At 34.3% G+C, this 19,066-nt stretch overlaps 2 long non-coding RNA genes across 2 annotated transcripts in view; one reads left to right on the top strand and one right to left on the bottom strand.

Annotated features, from left to right (window-relative positions):
• LOC138705637 (uncharacterized) overlaps positions 1 to 19,066 on the bottom strand; it is a 381,721-nt gene that overhangs the window by 38,806 nt on the left and 323,849 nt on the right. The window lies entirely within an intron of this gene.
• On the top strand, positions 13,864 to 16,734 carry LOC138705830 (uncharacterized). The gene is made up of 4 exons (XR_011333824.1): positions 13,864 to 14,221; positions 14,351 to 14,445; positions 15,638 to 15,756; positions 16,427 to 16,734. It is a non-coding gene; the product is annotated as an uncharacterized lncRNA (long non-coding RNA).

The raw sequence follows: 19,066 nt of genomic DNA, 5'->3' as shown, positions 1-19,066 counted from the left end.
GTAACACCGAGTACAGCACTCCACTATGTGAAGTGATTAAAAAACCGTGTTGCTACAGAGAATTTATTAATTTGCTAAACTTTATCTTTAAAAGACTGGAGAGCTATCTTTCACCATTATCTATCTACATAAAATAAATAGTATATCAGATCCGATTTTATACGACTAGAGGAACCAAAGTGTTTCACAAGCACAGCTCTGAGCCATGGTACCTACTTTGGTCCAAGGTTATACAATAAAATAATTCATAAATACCCAAATTTAGAAAATTTTAGTATCAGCAATTTAAAAAAAACCGTTAGGAATTTAATTTTTAAAGAATATATATTGATTTAATATGTATATGTATTTGTATGACTTATATTGTTAAAACTGAAATTGTATTTTTAAATATAATTTATTCCTATAATTTTTTTCTTGACCCCGTTTGTGTCAAATAATTATCGTTGTTTGTGTTTATCTTTGCGTTTAGATATCTCCCTGAGCACGAGTTTTTACTCCTTCAGGGAAGAACTAAGATTGTATTTTTGTACATGTTATTTTACTAACAATAAACAATATACGTAGTGTACCGTATAGCCAAACTAAAACCCTAGCATACCGCTTGGTAAATTAGGGGTCATAATAATAATAATAATAATAATAATAATAATAATAATAATAATAATAATAATACTGTTACTTCACTTTTTAAGTATGTATTAGCGTTTATTTTTAAATGTGAATTAGTAATAACCAGGGAACGGATTTATATGGAATAAAAATATATGAAATATGTAAATATATATGTAGTTATTTTTACCAAAATATGGAATTAAATATGGATTTTTACCAAAATATGGAATTAAATATGGACTTAAAATTATAAAAAAATGACTATGTACGTTAAATATTGGTACATTTTAATCAAACTAAACAAAAAATATAATGGACGTACCTTATCTTCCAATGTAGTTTCAACAAAACACAATTTTTATTGTCTGTTACCATAACAATAGGTTACAAACATTTCTTTCAAGTGCTGAAAAGTGAATCTTCTTCTATTGTCTCTGAGGATAGATTTATACTGACTAAAAGAGCGTTCGACGTCACAAGAAGTAACTGGTACATAATTCAATTTCACAATGTCTGCTGGGGATAAGTCCAAGTTAATCTTCACTGTTGATTCACCACTCATCACAGCAACAACCTTTTGTAGTTCTTCATATCCAGGGTTTTTTGAAAGTACAGTGTCCACCTTAGCTCTTACTGCATCTGCAACTTTACCTCTACCACGATTCAGTTGTTCCACAGTACTATTTATAATTTCAAAACTTTCAGATAGTGAAAGGTGCCTATTTTGGAGACTTTTGAGCGTTTTTATGATGCATGAAAATGTATGCTGAATGTGAGCTAAGTCATTCTTCACACTTATGTCACAGGTAACTGTTTTCGCAGTATCAATTGAGACTGCATCTTCAGAGTCCAATGCAAGGAGAACATTGTTAATAGAGTCTATATGTTCGGCATAATATTCAACTGCTTCTAGCCATGTACCCCATCTAGTTAAAATTGGCTTTGGTGGCAATGGAATTTCAGGGTACATTTCTTTCAACACGTTAACTCTACTGGGAGCTTTGAGAAATACTTTTTTCACTGATGAAATCAACAAATCTACTTTAGGGAAATTGTCTCTGACCACTTCTGCCACACGATGAAATGCATGCGCCACACAAGTAAAATGAGTCAATTTAGGATATACAACAGATAATGCTTGTCCAGCTTTGACCATATAAGGGGCAGCATCGCTAATAAAGAATAACACATTATCGTACATAATACCCTTTGGCCACAGGATACCCATAGCTTCGTTGAACAGTTTAACTATAGTTTTGTTATTGCACTTTTCTAGAACATCACAATGTAAAAGAATTCGTTCAGAATATTGTTCACTTAACAAACCGATAACTACATTACCAACAAGTCTACCTTCTTTGTCGGGAGTCTCATCAATGGAAACCCAAATTGAACTATCTTTAATTTCATCTCTTATCTTCTGTATTGTCTCATCGTAGATGGATGGAGCATACGTCTTCCTAAGTGTTGACTCATCCGGGATTGTATGTTGAGTATATTTTTCAAGGAATTCCCTGAAGACCTTATTCTTTAGTTTGTAGAGAGGAATATCAGCAGAGATGAGAGAACGGCACAGGTCGATGTTAAACTCAGATCTTACATTCGATGTTGTTGGTTGTGTTAAAAACAATTGTCTCTGCTTGGAATTTAGTTGTTTGTTGGCCTGATGTTTACTAGTTGTAATGTGTTGTTGCACCAGGAACTTTTGTGTAGATGATACTGCACACTGACACAAATTACAAAATAATATTTTATTGTCAGTTGATAAACCATCTTCTTTAAATTCTGAAATGTAACTTGTTAGTTTTGATTTTAAATTGACTGAATGACGTACTTTTGGCATATTTACCGTCTTTATAGTATGATTTACAAAACTGAACCTATGTGTACTCTGACTGGCATTTAACTGTTGAGCTGCACAACTGAAGTCTGTTAAAAATTTTAAATTAAATTAATACAGTTTTGTAACTTACTTTCCCATTGTTGATAGGACTGCTAATTTTCAAATAACTCTGATGTTAAAGGGATTACTGAACATGTGTTTAAATCTCTATTGTTGAAATGTATTTTTAAAAGTTAATGGAATTTTGTTTTGTTTTATTGTTAAACCTAATATAATATGGACTGTTTTATATGAAATATGGAAAATATATGGAAATTAACGAAAATATGTACTAAACTCTAAAATATGGAAAAATATGGAAAATAAAAGTAGGATTTTTCAACCCTACACATTGTGAAACATAAAGATAATGCAAAATATAAATTATATTAGCTTTATAAGTAAATATGTATTTACATATAAATCCTTTCCCTGGTAATAACTTACGCGACAAACTGTGGGTAGATTTACTGCGGCCCTGTCACCACGGTTATCGGCTTGAATCGCCCAAGACCCGCAAGCAGTGGAAGTTGGCGTACGGAGAATTGTTCACCCAGTATTATTATTATTATTATTATTATTATTATTATTATTATTATTATTATTATTATTATTATTATTATTATTATTTGCACTTACCTCTAGTTATGAAGCACGGAATGAAAAGTGAGTAAACAGGAGGAATTCGATAATAAAATTACCAAGTCAAGCATTGTATTCTTTACAAGTAGTACTTCTTATTCGTAACCAAACAATAAATTTATACTCAAAATCAAATTCAAATGACACAAAAATTATCTGTCTCACAAATTTCAGTTGGTACCATTTAAACTTTATTCTTCAGCTTCATTTGGAAAATGTGTCTCAGTCCATAAAGGAACAGTATTTCTTGCGCTATAAAATTCTACTTCGCCACAATAAAGATTTCATAATGCAGTGGCAACATTTTAAACGAATATCGCTATTACACTTCATCTCAGTGCAATTCGCTTTTGTTAATTTGAGTCTAAATGTTCCAATCATTTGAAACTTGAAATTGATTGGAAATAATTATTGGCAAAAGCAATTAGATCGATTTTCCTGTGAAAATTCGTCATACATCAAATACATAAAATAAATACGAATTCCATAAGACTCAGTTGATACTAGATATTACTGGAGGGGTGTTCCATCCCGTCCACCCACTGACTAATTCGTCGCAAGCTAGCAATGTGAAGTATGACCGGTATTGCAATAACTGTAGGTGTTTCACATATCTGTACATGACAGGTTAGTTTGGCTGACCCAGAAGGCCAATAATTTGACCCTGCCCGTTTAAACTGGACTCTGCATTACTAGTAGAAGAGGAGTGCACATTCCTACGTCATATTAGGACCTTCCGACTCCCATTAAATTCGATACTATTGACTGCCAGGGATCAAAGTGAGCGCTTCACGCAGCGAAGGTATGCGGCAGCTCACTTTTCTACCGCATGTTTGTCATTGCTCGCATGTAACCGTCAACACAGTAACGAAGGCAAATCTGTAACCTCCAGCAGCTGATTTGTATACTACTTGTTTTATTTTTGTGACAGCTTTTGTTTTAATTTTGTTATCCTTGGAAGATGTGGGTATGGAGAAGAATGGAGCGTATGAAATGGATAGACGAAAAATGAAGCTGCACTGGAAAGAATGGCTGAAGAAAGAATAATGCGGAAAATAATCAGGAAGAGAAAAAGTAATTGGCTGAGTCACTGGCTGAGAAAAAACTGCCTACTGCAGGATGCACTGGAAGGGATAGTGATCGGGAGAAACGTTCGGGGCAGAAGATGATACCAGATGATAGACAACAATAAGATACTACATAGATCCTACGCGGAGACAAAGAGGAAGGCAGGAAATAGGAAATATTGGAGAATGCTGAGTATGCAGTGAAAGAAAACAATGAATGAATTAAAATGAATATGTGTATGAGGTAAGATGAGTGTAAGTGCGATGTAACGTGAGTTTGATGTGATGAGAAGTGAGTTTGAGGTGACATGAGTGTGAGTGCGAGGTGACATAAGTTTGAATGTGAGGTGAAGTGAGTTTGAGGTGAGGTGATGCGAGTCTGTGGTGAGAAGAGCGTGAGTGCGAGGTGACATGAGTTTGAATGTGGGGTGAAGTGAGTTTGAGGTGAGTTGATGCGAGTCCGAGGTGATATGAGTGTGAACGAGATAACATGAGCTTGAATGTGAGATGAAGTGAGGTGATCAGAGTCTGAGGTGAGAAGAGTGTGAGTGCGAGGTGACATGAGTTTCAATGTAAGGTAAAGTGAGTCTGAGGTGAGTTGATGCGAGTCTGAGGTGATATGAGTGTGTGTGTGTGTGTGTGTGTGTGTGTGTGCGAGATGACATTAGTTTGAATGTGATATGAAGTGACGTGATGCGAGTGTGAGGTGAGATGAGTGTGAATGCGAGGTGACATGAGTATGAATGTGAGGTGAAATGAGTTTGACATGAGGTGAGGCTAGTGTGAGGTAAGATGAGTGTGAGTGCGAGGTAACATGAGTTTGAATGTGAGGTGAAGTGAGGTGAGTGTGAATGCGAGGTGACATGAATTTGAAAGTGGGAAAGAGTGAGTTTGAGGTGATGTGAGTCTGAAGGGAGGTGAGTGTGAGTACGAGGAGATATGAGTTTGTGAGTTGAGGTAATGTGAGGTGAGGTGAGGTGAGTCTGAGGTTAGATGAATGTGAGTGCGAGGTAAGATTAGTTTGAATGTGAGATGAATAAGAGTGTGAAATCAGATTAGTTCAGTCATTAAATTTAACATTACAATTTCACTTCTAAAGTATTTCAACACAACCAAGTGTCCCATGAAGGCCGTTTATATTAGCTTAAAGAAAAAGGCATTTCTTGTCATTCTATGAACGGAGTTAGTACTAAATGGACGACAAAATTTGAATGCCTTCTTCTTCCTCATTATGGAAGTAAACTGCTACTAAATCACTTTGGCACGAATGGTCCATTATACCCTGCTCAAATCCGATATCAACACAGAAGACCGTAATGGGTCACCAGGTTGGCGATGCTGTTTATGCATTTCCTGAATATCCTCAGAAGACAATAATCACGTTGTTCTAACTCCACTTTTTGTGAAATTGAGACTTTTATCAGATGTTCTAGATGTTTATAGCTACATGTGAAAATTTTGAAATTATTAATTTTGTCGCTAAAAAGTGCATAAATGAACAATTCCATTTTGTTCTAACTCTCTTACAGCCAATTAATTTAGTTCCAAAGTGTTTAAATTCTCCCATCCAATAAGAACAGTTCCCGCAACAGAGGACTGTGAGGCCGATCAATCACAGTCTCCCGCGCTATGATGTTTGGCACTTATATCTGCTGTTGATGTTGTCTGAAGAGAGTTTTGATATTGCCAAGAGACAAGGACATTGTATTCTTTGGCATGGAGGCTTAAGTGGAGGATCTGGAAATGATATCTCTTGTAGTGGCGAACGGTGACATTTTTCAGGGGGGACCAGCAGTAATAGAACTGTCATGACACTAATTAATAATAAACATAAAAATATAAAAATATGTTAGGTAATACGTACTACAACGAAAATTACCAGTTACCACCGTCATGTGTACATCAATGGAATCCTCCTCTCTCCTTTTCGGGTAAATTTTTCTATGAATTCATCTTAAAAATGTCTTTGGCTTTGAATTTTGTTCAATAGGGCCTTTTCAATCGATAACAGTGAAAGTCGCGAAAGCCTGTCTTCGCACTGAGCGTAACTCTTTACGCGTTTTAAGCAGGAAAAAGTACGTTCCACTGTGGAGGTGCTCACTGGAATTGTAGCTATTAGGCAGCATAATTTATAAACTTCTGGAAATGGCTCTTCTCCTAACTCGGTGTCTTTCAAAAACTTTGCTATCTCAGTCACTGTCCTGCCTGAAAAGTCTGACAACCTAAACAGCCACTAACTACTTAAACAACAGGATTAAAACAATAAAACTTCCAAGCGAAGTACTGATGCTTAACAAACTGTCCAAAATACAATATTGTGACTGCTAGCAGTCGTGACTGGTACCACTGCCGGATGGCGACGATTCGGACGATGCAGTTGGTAAGAGCTGCAATTGACTTACATTTCGAAACTAGTCCCTTTCCATGTTTACTGAACAGCGTAAAACACACGATAGTTTTAATCCATGCTACACTTCACAGACACACTTTCAATATTTAACTAATAATGCACAAAAACAATAAACGTACTAATATTATAATTATTCTTTCTAACAAAAATGGAGACACGGAAATTGTTTGCCAGGGATCGCCCAACCGTATTTACTATTCACGTACACAAGGGAACAGCTTTAAATCTGCTAGTCCAGTCCCAGCTGACTGGTTCGCGTGGGCTGGACGAGTCCAATTCTACAGACGTTGAGCGCTGAGGGGAGGAAACAGATCGAAGTCGTCAATTGTCATGTCTTGAAACTTTTTAAAATTCAAACATGAAATGTAATAAATTTTATAAGCTGATGATAATTAGAGGACTAGGCTACTTCTACTAGTCCATTGACGACACGCCACTGTAGACTTGTGGTGTCCTTAAATTACTTAATTCGGTGGTAAATGATAATCCACAATGACAGAAAATTATTCTGTGGCAGAACCAAAAAAAAAAAAAAAAAAAAAAAAACTCAATTATGTCCACTGCACTTATGCACTTTTTGAAACAAGATGATCATAACGTTAAGATGGTTAAATATAAATACCAGGAACCAGTACATGGTGTGATTCAGAATTAAAAAAAAAAAAATATATATATATATTTGCGCTTTGATTCTTGCATTGGTATGTAAGTCCTACAACAGGAGGAGATTAAACGAAATAAAAATCTTTGATTCTCGTCACGATGTACAGCAAGTGGAAGCGTTTTTGGCGCGTCTCCTTGAGTAAAATGCCAGTCAGTGAGCACTTGTCGCCATTACAGCTGATAACGGTACCACCTACACGTCACATCCATAATCTTTCAAACACAGTTGTCAACCTTATTGCGTCAAAGGAAAGACACTCACACTTTGCGTTTCGGAGGTGTGTCCTTGAGTACACTGTCCAATCAGTGGCATCTGTTGCCACTTCGGCTGAGAGTGGTAGTCTACCACCTTCTAAACAGATGTGACGTCAGCAACCTGTCAAACACAGATGTTAGCTTTCTAGCCCACATACTGTGGCAAAGACAAGATACCCGCTCTCAACGTTCCCGTTACTTATTTCACGCGCCAGAAACGGTGGCTTTAGTTATAACACGAGTAGCCCTATACCTATGGTTTAATAAAAGTTTATCGTTGTTTATGCTTCTTATTACTATTGTTTGCATTATGTATTTTGAGATCTATGTAACTTAGCATTAAGTTTATAGTTATTATATTGTAATGATGTGTAACGTTAATGTCCAAATAACTGCAATGTATTTTCTTTTCTAAGAGCAGCCACTCTCAGAGAGCTTAGCTTCTCCCGCTACGGTTTCTGTTGTACGTACTCATGCTGGCTATTCTGTTTACATGATGAGTTTCCCACCCCTGCCTAAGAGTAATCTAGTCCGTCGTTGTGTTTATGTGGATAGAATGTGCGCATTCCAACCACGATTCCCTGCGTGGACAATGGGAGAAATGATATTCCGTCTATGAGACCGACTGTTTATCCGTTGTCTTGTGATTGTCCTGTGATGTATCAGCGGTGGTCCTGCTTCATACCGATCCCATAACCAGAGAAGTCCGCATTTGTGAGATGTCTAGTTTGAGATCAATTGAATCGCCTTTCCCTACTCGCGGTTATAAGTCGGATGAAAGGGGAGCTAAAGCAAAATAAAAAAGAAATGAACAAAGAAAGAAGGAAAGAAAGAAGAGTAATCTAACGTAGTGCTATCGAAGATTTTTTTATAGAAATCGTATGTTAGGATATCATACACTGATCTGAACTTTCATATTAATTACACAATATATGTTACTCGTTCTGTATTTGACTGGGATAATTTCACTTTTAACAATATTGGTCTGCGAGTCGTTTCGATGTAAATAAACAGAAAGGAACGCTAGATACAGTGCAATGAGCAAGATTGTTATTTGCATAGTGAGTTTGGTGGGAAATCTGCAGCTATTTCGCTTTGAAGTACCCAATCAGCAAATTACTGATAATGTATTTCCATATAATATTGACAATGTATTTCGATAACGCTAGTTTACATTCCGATAATATTCTCCATCTCCCATGTTTTAGTTGAATTATTCTAAACAACTATTAATTCAAGTACTTCATATAAAACTGCGTATACACATCCACACTAGAATGAACAGACAACATACCAGTGTATATAATTTATTTATCAATCAGCAAATCGTTACAGGGATATCTACATAGCTGATATGACGTCATTTTCTGATTAAAAAAATTCATGTTACAACCTGCGGAGAATTTTCGATATAGGGAATGCTAATTTTATGAACCAAAATATTTTAACGATTATCTGAAATATTATAATACTGTAACGTTAAAATAAAAATACAGATAAAGAAAAACTTAAACAATTGATTTAATATAACATTTTAATAGACAATGCAAAGCTATTACTAGTTCACATCGCCGTACAAACATAAAACAATCTTCAAACAATTTAGAGTGAAAACTCACCACAGAACTGCCCAGTGTTTAAAGTGGCTTTAAAGAAAGTGACGGTGTGCAAATACTTACAAGGAAATTCATGCCGAAACTTCAAAATGTTCACCAAAACAGTGTTTTCCGACATTTGACACTTCATAATCTACTTCTTTTTTAACGATAATTGGAATATTCCCGTTGTGACAAGTTTGTCTATACAAATAGCAAATTTTTAATATCGTCTATTGCACCAGTGTTCAGATATACTCGTCCACAAAAGGAAATTAAATTGTCTTCCGCTAATATAATTTCAAGTTTGTTTACTTACTTAGTAAAAAGACTGCAGATTAAGAAAGCATTTTAACTCAAATTGCACACCATTTACAACAACTGGGAATACGGACTTCAGTCGGTGTTAAGTTTCCTCGGAGGGTGAAAGAAAACACCTTACATATGAATTTCTCGCCCAAAGATTAGAATCCAATGCAGTATCTATATGCTTTTTGTAAATGTATAATATTTTGAATGAAAAATAAAAATGAGGATGCCTTGAAGACAGTTCCTACAAAATAAACTCACTACAATTAGATTTCAAAAATCGACTAAATCATCTTACATCATTAATCGGAAAAGTTTATATGTTAATGTAACTTTAAACTACAAATATGGTATTATTGACCATCGTCAGAAATTGTTAATAGCTGTTATGTATATTTTTCAATTTACATTTAAATGTTATTTCAAGCTTAAATAACCTCAATTATTTCGGAAATTCGCAGACCCAGAAAGTGTGTAACTGTTCTGATAATTTTTATTTAATTCTTATTTGTTACTGTATTAGTTTTATTATTAATACTTCACTTAATTAGTTAGTAAATTTATATTGTAGCTCTGATGTCTTTCCAAATTAGTTACAATATAGTAAAATGATTTTCATATACAAAAACATGGAGGAACTTAATTGGAGAATTATAGGCCGATACCTAGTCTTTCTAAAATGTTTTAATACTGTTGAGACCGTTTCCGATGTCTCTATCTACCATTTGTAACGCCACCACATATCGGATACGGCTAGTAGGTCATCAGGTGGTAAAGGTGATGTGAATCTTTTGAAGTTGCGCAGTGGAAGAATACAAATAAGCAATGCTGGATATTAAATAATATAACATAATAATAATATACGTTACAAGAGCGGTATGTTGACGTTTTCATGGTCAAGGAGAAGATTGAAAAAGCGAAACGTAGTTGAGATTTTTTAATTTACGAGAACATGAAAACAAACATACCGCTCTTGTATCGTACATTATTTTGTGCGAAGATCGTTTATGACATACATGAAAGACGAATTTCTAATTAGTTGCAATGAAATCTCCATGTTGGTTTCTGTTTAATGACGGCAACTTCGGAAAACCAAAATATCTTTCTTCAACATTGTTGCTATAAAATGTTTTCTGTGTTTACTATACTCCAGCAGGCCGTGATATACGTCTGTCTTTTTTTTCCCCTAGTGTATAAATGCGAACTTAAAACAAACGGTAAGGTTATGTAATGATTTATTTTTCATTTTATTATTTTAACAATATTATTTATATAACATATTGCTGTAATAACATCCGCATCTGGAATCTTGTTGATTTTTTCACGGCTTCCTTAATGTTACTTGTATCAGGAATGCAATAAGTTTCGTGGAGTAGTAGACTTTACTTAATTTTTGCAAATATTTAAAAACAATAATTAACATTGCAATTTAGGTGAAATTGCAGTGGTAAGTTTCCAATTTATAATTATTACTATGTTAAACGTCTCTAAAAATAATATGTTAAAAGCCTAAAGCAGTAAAATGAATGTCGCGCTTAAGCGGTAAGAAGAGGGAAATTGTTATGTATGTTACGTTGGGAATACTGAATGTGGTATTTCACACTTACCGCGTATTGGTTCTGTGCGGAAAACAAGCAAATACGCACGATCTCACACAAAATTAATTAAATATTATGTAAAATAATACAAGTATTTACAATGAGGTTAACTGACATGAAAGAACGAAGAGTTAATAATGGAAAATATATATTAAACTATATGAAACTAAATGAAATAATCAAAAATAATAATTAATGCCCATCAACCTACGTGAAATATTTATGTATGTTCATCGATCAAAACTGAAAATGGAATTTTCATGTTAACTACTTATGTATTAAATTACGTAAAACTCTATACAAATTTGTTCAACTGCGTCGCTTTATGCAAGTAAAACTATTGAGAACAACATTTTTAGCCCTAGTTCAGTCTATAATACGGCATGGAATTGTAGGATGAGGTGGATTATCACAGAGTACCGTTCGCCCATTAATATTACTGCCGTAAATAAAAGAATTATTAAAATATATTTAAGAAGAAAACTTGATCATCTAACTCATCTCATATATAAAGAATTTAATGTTTTAAATATCAAGCAAATTTAAATGTATACTATTTTGAATCACTACCATAAATATCAAGCTAAATTCATATCATCCGATCATGATCATAATCACACAAGAAGATACAATATTTCGCTCCCCCTCATTGTACCAAAATGTAAGACTCAAGCAGGTCTAAGGCACAGTTCTAATTACGGTCCAAGATTATATAATGATTTTATAAAGAGGAATCCTCAACTAAAATTAATCAACACATTATTCAAAAAACAAATGCTTGAACTGTTTTTAAAATTATAATCATGTAAATTCTTATTCTTTATTATTTTCTGTCACCTTAACAATGTTGTATTCTTAACTTAGTATGTTTATGTATACTGTAGGCTATGATACCGATGGTTTGTTTGTTTGTTTTTGTTTTTATTCTTGTTCTTTTTAAACTTTATATGTAATTACATTTAACAGTTTAATCACAGTTGTGATTATTATTATTATTATTATTATTATTATTATTATTATTATTATTAATATTAGGCTATTATTATTATTATTATTATTATTATTAGCCTATTATTTCATTTTTTTTCTTTTATCCAGGTTTCATTCTTGGTCGCACCCGACCTCAAGCATCTTGCTTTTTCCGGTGTGACCCAGTTACATTGTATTTATACAATAAATTGTAATAGGTAGGCTATTTTACTATGAGATTGGTAATCAATTTCGAATTTTGAAGAATGTTCATATACGAGTTTTACAATAATATTGTAAAATATTTGTTATTGTATTTAATTTTTGCTTGCAATAAAAAATCTTGTAAATTTAAATCTTAAAAATTGAAAAATAAAATCTATACGAAGTAACGGGGGGAAAAATGATCGACGATCAGTACAATATATTCTAATACATTATTCAGGCTCAAAGCTATATTCGATCTTAACTCGGCTACTAATAAAATATAAATATAAATCTGTACAATATTAGATTATTACAAACATACCGTAGACTAATGAGAGGAGGAAATGTCTCCAAGAATGTATAAAAACACCAAACTAATATTTTACCAATCAGGCAAATCTCAGCTAATACTTTACCTTTACCAAACAGGCGAATCTCTCAATACCCAACAGGCTACAGGTTACGATAATCTGGATCCTTCCAGAATCACTTCGGCGTTCTCGAAACTTCAATACGAATCCATTACTTAATCTCCAGCACAATTTCAAAGCCTTCTCGTCTACATCTCTAGACAAAGGCAAATCTCCGAGTAACGATAAGTAATTTCTGAGTGTACCTCGTCTACATGTCCAGCCAGAGACGAGTTTCCGAGTGAATCTAACAGTCTACATGACCAGGGAAAGGCGAGTTTCCGAGTCTGTCTACATGAACAACCAAAGGCAAGTTTTCGAGTGTGCCTACATGATCACAGAAAGGCGAGTTTGCGAGTCTCACTGTATACAGGACCAGGCAAAGGCGAGTTTTCGAGTGTAACTGCCTACATGATCAAAGCAAGGCGAGTTTGCGAGTCTCACTGTCTACAGGACCAGGCAAAGGCAAGTTTTCGAGTGTAACTGTCTACATGATCAAAGTAAGAGGAGTTTGCGAGTCTCACTGTCTACAGGACCAGGGAAAGGCAAGTTTTCGAGTGTAACTGTCTACATGATAAAAGTAAGGCGAGTTTGCGAGTCTCACTGTCTACAGGACCAGGCAAAGGCAAGTTTTCGAGCGTAACTGTCTACATGAACAAAGTAAGGCGAGTTTCCGTGTCTCACTGTCTACAGGACCAGGCAAAGGCAAGTTTTCGAGTGTAACTGTCTACATGATCAAAGTAAGGCGAGTTTGCGAGTCTCACTGTCTACAGGACCAGGCAAAGGGAAGTCTTCGAGTGTAACTGTCTACATGATCAAAGGAAGGCGAGTTTGCGAGTCTCACTGTCTACAGGACCAGGCAGAGGCAAGTTTTCGAGTGTAACTGTCTACATGAACAAAGTAAGGCGAGTTTCCAATCTCACTGTCTACAGGATGAGGCAAAGGAAAGTTTTCGTGTGTAACTGTCTACATAAACAAAGTAAGGCGAGTTTGAGAGTCTCACTCTCTACAGGAACAGGCAAACGCAAGTTTTCGAGGTAACTGTCTACATGAACAAAGTAAGGCGAGTTTCCGAGTCTCACTGTCTACATGACCAGGCAAAGGCGAGTTTTCGAGTATAACTGTCTACATGATCAAAGCAAGGCTAGTTTGCGAGTCTCACTGTGTACAGGACCAGGCAAAGGCGAGTTTTCGAGTGTAACTGTCTACATGATCAAAGTAAGGCGAGTTTGCGAGTCTTAGGGCCCTATTCATAGACATCGCGCTAGCCCATGCTACGAGCGTTCTAAACTAGCCCCGGTTATAGCCAGGTTACTTTTACAGGATTCAGAGACGCCGATTAATCAGTGGCTACATTAGTCGGCGTATTAGCTTTGGAAACTGTTACACGATGCTGAAAATGCTACTGCGCATGTGCAGACTGGCAATTGTCATGCTCAGACGCAAGCGATTCCGGATCGTTTCTGTTTATTTGTGAGGTTATTGGCGATATTGAACTACAATAAACTATTTGTTTTTTCTTCTGTGGTAAAAAAAAAAGCAAGAAATATACATGGCAGCGTGCGGGAATTCGACTACACAAGAAGAAATGTCGAAAATGTAAGTAGAAATGTTATAATATTATACCGTACGTAATATTTTTAGTTTAGGCCTAGACGTAACTATTATGAAATATTGGACTTCAAAGAGTGAATTATTCTAATTCAGTATATATTTATTTACTTTTAGTTGAAGAAATAACTAAAAACAACTGGTGGAGGATGCCCTGCTCCCGACATTGATGACGTAGGCCTACTAAACGATATGGAATGTTAACATATGAGGTATGTGTTTTTGGTTCTTAGGACATGTTTTTGTAAGTAAGATAGGCCTATTACTTCATGGTAAATGTTTAATGTGGCTCTGGTATGATTATGTCACCTAAGGCTACTCTGAATAGGTACTTGGTAGCCTAATTAATATAACGTAAATAATATATCTTGTAGGAATATAGCTGATAATGCTAGTAAAATGTAATTCTACAACAATCGTGAAAATGCAAGCTACCATAAATGCAGTTTGGATAATATGGCTTTGTAAATACCCATAGGGGATTGGGCCACAAACATCTGATGTCAACCCACACAATTATCAATCATACCTTAACGTAGGCCTAATATCTTGTGTACAAGAATTATCAAAACTGAGACCTTATTTTAAAGGGCAGTAGGAACGCCTAGAGATTTCTGAGATATCCTTTTCTCTACTTCGTCAAAAGAAATAACATTATTTGAGGTTAGAATTACCTACATAAGCATAAGAAATTTGTAGAATCCAAATTGATGGTCAGCTATAAAATTTCATTATCTTGTGTGTTTATAGAATGCTAGTAAGTGATTTGTAAAATATACCTATATCAAACTCATATTTATTACAGCACTGAAAAGACAAAACCTCATACGCCTATGTAATCTGTAGTTGTGGTGATGTAAACATAGATTACCTCTTATTGTGTTACAATAGAAAGCCCTAAGAGTAATGACAGGAGTGCAAGAAAGATTTTCGACCTTAGACTTTCTTTGAGTAGCCTACATGATGTTTCATGTCAGAAATCAAAACATCCATAATATAATATTATGATATATTAAACACTGTGTATATAATACAAGACAAATTAGATTTCCATTTAACCTCTATTATTCTCAGCTGTTATAAAACGTTCACTGTTTATGTATTATCTTAAAGCTTTGATGGGTCAAGAGGAAAAATTTAGAAAAGAATTATCTTAAAGCTTTGATGGGTCAAGAGGAAAAATTTAGAAAAGAATTAACAAAATTGCTTTATATTCATTTTTGCAAAATGATGCATAGTTTAATTATGTTTTAAATACTTACTATGTATTAATGAACATATTTTGGCTATCTGCTTAATTTACTTGTTCCACATCTCAAAGCTGCCATGCTGATGTAGAATCTATATAATACAATAAGTATTATGTTTACGTTTTCATTTAATATTAATACATGCTTATTTCAGGATGTTAGTATTGCACCATCATCATCATCATCATCAATCCCACGTATGTCTGCAATAAATCCTGTCTCCACAATCCCAGGTGAATGGGCGTTAACAGTCTCTACAGTAGTCAACAACAGGTAAGTTTAAGCTCTCATTCATACCTAAGAATATTGCTAGGCCTATTTATGATTACAATATTATCAATCAATCAATCAATCTTCTTAATGCATCCAGCAGAGCTGTGTCTTCTGCAACTGGTACTGATGATTTTAATTTACTTTTTTTTTTGTGGTTTATAATAATCATACAATGTACTGTATATTATTTCAAGGCAGGTCCATTGGGTCAGAATGGGACTTTACAACTGTGTACATGATGACAAATTATGGCTATTTTTCTTTAATGAAGGACAGTTTAGTTAGTATTAAGACATAAATATTAAATGTAACAATAATATTACAATGTATCACTAATATGAAACGGTTAAACAAGGGAACATTAATTTGAATACTAGAAATTGAGTGATACATTGTATGACAGTTATTCCAACCCAACCAACAAATTAATGTACAAGTGCTTCATAACAATTAAAATTTATGATCTGGAATATGAAGTGGGATGCATTTGAATCATAGTACATTTTGCAGAAAATTAAATTTTCTTGCATGTTTGGATCAAATAGATAATTTCAAACAATGTGATAAATTTTCAAACTTAGACAATTAAAAAAATTCACAGTTTTGATAAGTAGTGTCTTTTGTGTACAGTAGTATGCAAATGATTAACATTTTTTTCGTCTTTCCATAGGACTCTGCTGCAAGATCGTCGAGAATGACAGAGTATGAAGAGGTGTTCCTCCTAAGCATGAAGCCCAAAAATTAAATGTGATGAGAAGTTCTATGAATTGCAGAAAACAAAATTGTTATTAGAAATAAAATATTATTAAATGCAAAGTTAAAAATTATCTGGGACAAATGAAAGAACTAGAAATGTAACTTAGTAGTAGTGGTAATGGTGGTGGTGATGGTAATAGTAGCACTAGTAGTGAAATTTTCTTGAGTTCTTGTCTACTTCATTTCCTTGCGAGCTTCCCAGCATTATATAGGAACTTGAAATTCTTCTGTCCCGATCATTTTCTGGGGCTTGGTGTAGAGTAGTAAGTATTTCTTGTTCATTATTATATTTGTGTAGTTGCATGCTACACAGTGTTATGAGTGTAACAAGTTTATTCGATGGAGATATGCTGCTGGACAGTTGTGGCCAATTTCTAAGCTGAATGGGACAACTGCATCAGATTGAAGACTATTAGTATTACTGTATATTGGGCTCTAGTAGTGTTTTCAACTTTTTATTTTCACATTGTTGTTTAGTGAATTCTATACATGTGTGTGTGTTCCTTTTTCTTATTTTAATGTCGGTTAAGAGTTTTGCCGATTTATAAGACAGGTTACTTATTTATTTATTTTTTTTTTTTGTTTTTGCTGGATTCATCATTCATCAAACCTGTAGTTCCTCAGTTGGAACATATTCCCTGATGGAGGTTTAAGTACCTACCTAAAGCAATTTAGTTACACTTATGTCTATAACTATGCTATTAAGGTGGTGTTAGTAGAGAAATTTAATTCAGAGTCTTTAATTTAGGCTTGGAAGTCTCTAATGAATTGATCCATGAATTGAAAAAAGCAAAATTATTATTAGAAATGGAAATGTTAAGAAAACACAATTAGAAAGAAAAGAATAGGAGGAGGGCCTAATGAAAAGCTGGAAATGTTGTTTTCTAATGCCAGGCATTTGACAATAAAGTCATTTGACCTCTTGCACTCCAATATTTTTCGAAGATATTGTCATGGTCAGCCACTGAGGCACAGATTTGAGGTGTTCCAAATCCATTTCTTGGTTTGAGTTGCACAATGGACAAAAACTGGAAATGTAGTACTTTAGTGTAATGTTCTCTCTTTTATTACATTGCTGAAACTCATGTTTACAATATCATGCTCTTTCAATAAATAATATTTTGTTTTATTTTGTGTTAGAAGAAAATACTTATATTTCACCACTTCTTTAAATGAATTTATTTTTTTATCAGACAGTCTATCAAAGGTAGAGATGTGATTTTGCATGGATAGTTTTTTAGTTATGAGGGAAATGCTTCATCACTGCACAGTGAACTGTCAACATTTTGAATTTAGAAAAAAAAATATATATATATATATATATATTTTTTTTTTTTCCAATCGTAAAAATATTTTTTTCATATAGTAGGACAGTATTTTACACGTACTAATTTTCATAATTGTACAAGATACAGTAATAGTGGAAAAAATGTTGAATATTTGCAAAATTTTACTGCTGTAAGCTGTACCTAACCCCTTCAGGTAAATTGAATAAATGTAGCTTGTATGTTAGAGTAAATATCTGGTCGCAGGATTCTTTCCAATGCAGGGCTAAATCTGCAATGCTTCACTCATTTCTTGTGATCATTTTACTGGTGATTCGTCTGTATTTTTGCATGAAACTCATTCAGAAGTTACTAATTTGCATCACTTACAACCTGAAATGAATATGGAACTTAGGAATGAGGAGAAAAATAAAGGTCTATATTTATTTTCTTAATACTCTCACTCTATGCTAAACGATTTTGTTTTTTTGTTTGTTTTTTTTTTTTTTTTTGTAATGGCGTTTGCTTATTCTTGTATTATGTTGACATGCTTTGTTTGGCTTTTCCCCCTTTGTCCTTAGAATGTACAATAGTTTGTAACTTAGAAATAAGTGAATATGCAAAATATGAATAAAATTATTGTATGAAGCGAAGTTTAAACCTACATACGAGTTTTAATTTAATTTACAGAACCCTGAGTTTCCATTATACTACTCCCTTTCTTTGATATTATAAACTTATTAATTTGTCCTACAGAATAATATCTGTAATATTGACAGTTAATAAGTCTATAATATTCTCATAGCTGCAGTGCATATTTCTGTACAGATTACTGTGCACTAAACTGCGGATTCCCGGCCAAACAAGTCACTCAACTGAGTGCGCTCCTAGTATAATGGCAGTTGACATTGGACATAAACGTCAACATATATGCCTAACTTGGAGTCAGGCCACAAAAGAAAACATTGAAGGAGGAGGGTTCCACTGGTGCTGTGGATTGAATTCGGCGTAGCTCAGTAGTCAGAGCGCTTGGTATGTAGAATCAAGGACCCGGGTTCGATCCCCGGTGCCGGAGCTAATTTTTCTCCTCAAATATTAACCTTTCTTTGATGTTTATTTGTGAAAGTTCTCCAAGATTATCTATGTGCTATCTATGGTGCCAGTACCTAAAATCAAATATTTTTATATTGAACTTAGTGTATGTCATGGAAAGGTATATTATCATAACATCCTATTAAAAAATAATCGCATTCTGCCATCTGTTTCAGTGACGTGTGGGCATTGGCACT

The sequence above is a fragment of the Periplaneta americana genome, chromosome 9 (genome assembly GCF_040183065.1).
Source record: "Periplaneta americana isolate PAMFEO1 chromosome 9, P.americana_PAMFEO1_priV1, whole genome shotgun sequence".
Lineage (NCBI taxonomy): Eukaryota > Metazoa > Arthropoda > Insecta > Blattodea > Blattidae > Periplaneta > Periplaneta americana.
This window is presented reverse-complemented; position numbering and strand designations above follow the sequence as displayed.